Source organism: Camelina sativa, chromosome 19 (genome assembly GCF_030686135.1).
Source record: "Camelina sativa cultivar CO46 ecotype springtype chromosome 19, ASM3068613v1".
Classification (NCBI taxonomy): domain Eukaryota; kingdom Viridiplantae; phylum Streptophyta; class Magnoliopsida; order Brassicales; family Brassicaceae; genus Camelina; species Camelina sativa.
The window spans coordinates 23,063,512-23,065,941 of NC_141898.1; the positions used below are offsets into that span (position 1 = coordinate 23,063,512).

Sequence of the window (2,430 nt, forward strand, 5' to 3'; positions counted from 1 at the left end):
AAAGTGATTTCTTTTTGGAAACTAATAATTAATTAGAAGTTTCAATTATTTTTAAAATTAATATATATTTACATATATTTACCTTTAATAAGAAAATTTAAAATAATTTTAAGACCAATGACATATGATATATTTACTTACAAAAAAGTTTAAAACCTAATAATACTAGATAAAGACCCGCCCGATGTGCGGGTTTAAATTTTTGAAAATAAAATAAAATTTTAAAAAGAAATATTAAAATTTACTGTACAGTATTTATAATTTTGTTTTGTTATAATACACTGATTTATATCCATATACAAATCTTTTACGCATGTTACTATTAAAAATGTATTTTTTACACCTAGGTATATTGTATGTTACAAATATAGTTTACCACTACCTAGAAAATGTCTATATGAATAAATTAAGCCAACTATTATACGTCTCTTTACTTTCACTTTTGAATAGTTTCTTTAATCACTAAAATTGTTGGTTCAATAGTGTATGACTAACCATTGAGAGAACCTCGGTTCTGCCCTCCTCCCTTATGTAGAGAACCTTGCGTCCAACTTCCTCCACCATGGAGAGAACCTTCGCTCCGCCTTCCTCCCTTGGGGAGATAATCTTGCGTCCAACCTCCCCCACCTTCCTTTCTTGGGTAGATAACCTTGCATCCAACCTGCTTCAACATAGAGAGAATCTCGGCTCTGCTCTTCTCCTGTGTAGAGAGAACATGTTCACGTCTTTTAGCTATCTCAAAGTGGCTTGCTCCAACAACCAATGAAACTAAAGACTTTTCCAACGTCACAAAATCTTTTGATAGTAACTAATGTTAAATTTCCAAACATATTCATGGAAGTTTCTTTGACACACCATGATGTAGTCTTTGTCTTCACGCTCCTATGGATCTATCAACAACGATTTATATTTTTCCAATCTATGTACGTTTGTTGTAGGCTTGTGTTTGATTAGCCTATTTTATCCAACCATTAGGTTGATAACCTTCTCCTCTTTATCTGCTTTTGAGATTGAACGAATGGTAAAAATTATATTTGCACAAAAAAAAGGTCTATGACCAACCGATCAAGGTTGAGAAATTAGAAGAAAATTAATTTGACATAATCAATGAAAGAATATTGACATAATTAATGAATTAATAGAAAATTATAAGCACAGTAATATATGAATCTCAAATAATTCAAAGATGAAAATATAAATTAAATAAAATAATCTAAAACTACTACAATAATTTTTCAAATACAGTATTAGAAAAAGAAGATGCATATATTAATCTTCTATTTTTTTTGTCAGCATATTAATCTTACCTATTCCAAACTGAAAAAGTAGAACATAGGAGTATATTTTGGTTTAAAAAATAAGAAAAATTTGTCTTCCCGTTAAAAAGTTTGACCAATAGAACAAAGTTGAAAAAAATATTTTTAAACAAAATGCATTTGTTTATTCATCTTTATTTTATGCTACATGTCCTGCAAATCAATAGAAATAATAATAACACCATGAGAAATTTGTTAATCCTAAAAACCTTAGTTATTATGCATAAGAAACTTTGCTAACACTTCAAAGTCTAAGATTGCATAGTATACATTATGAAATTGAGAAACGAAACAAAATTCAAATAAACGACGACGGAAACATGTGGTAATATCTAGGAATCTTTTTATATAGATGATTCGATTAAACAACAAAAAAATTGCTTTCAAGACTTGTTCAAGAACAATGATGTGTCAAACAAAAGGTTAATAAAAAAACAAAGAAAAAAATTTTACCAAGTAAAACAAAGCTAATCAAAATTATTTTGTTTGGTGAAAAGTATGTCATCATCTCTTTGCTTATATAGAGGGGTGTATTTACAATCTTTTTCTTTTTAGGATTAACAAAGTTTTTTTAATATAATAAGACTACAATTATCTTATGCATCGTTTTACCAAGCTTGAAAACTGTGATTTCTGATCGTTAAAATTGACACGCGTCACGATCTGATGAGTTACTAACTTTGATATGTGATTTCTTATCGTGAAAATTGACACATGTCACGATCTGATAAGTTACTAACTTGGATATTTAATCGTTAAAGCTGACACATGTCACGATCTGGTGAATTTTTAACTTTGATCTCTGATCGTTAAAACTAACACGTGTCACGATCTGGTGAGTTACTAACTTTGAGAACCAAGATTTATATAATAAGATATACTCCTATTTAATAGTATAGATAGATCTATAATATAAATATAAGGTTGACCAAATATTCAACATAAATAAATTTATTATTGTACTTACCATTTAAATATGACAAATTAGGAGATTTTAAAAACAAATATTTGTCCAATCCTTTAGTACCATACAAAAAATGATCCTATCTTATGCTATGAATACTTACCCAAATATGCTATAAATTATTTAGTCAACCATCATATCCTACACTTT

General features: G+C 28.3%; 1 long non-coding RNA gene across 1 annotated transcript; it reads right to left on the reverse strand.

Moving 5' to 3' along the window:
• Positions 1 to 234: 234 nt before the first annotated feature.
• Positions 235 to 1,789, reverse strand: LOC147920877 (uncharacterized). The gene is made up of 2 exons (XR_015590554.1): positions 856 to 1,789; positions 235 to 700 (listed from the first exon to the last, which is right to left on the reverse strand). It is a non-coding gene; the product is annotated as an uncharacterized LOC147920877 (long non-coding RNA).
• Between the last annotated feature and the right edge of the window lie 641 nt (positions 1,790 to 2,430).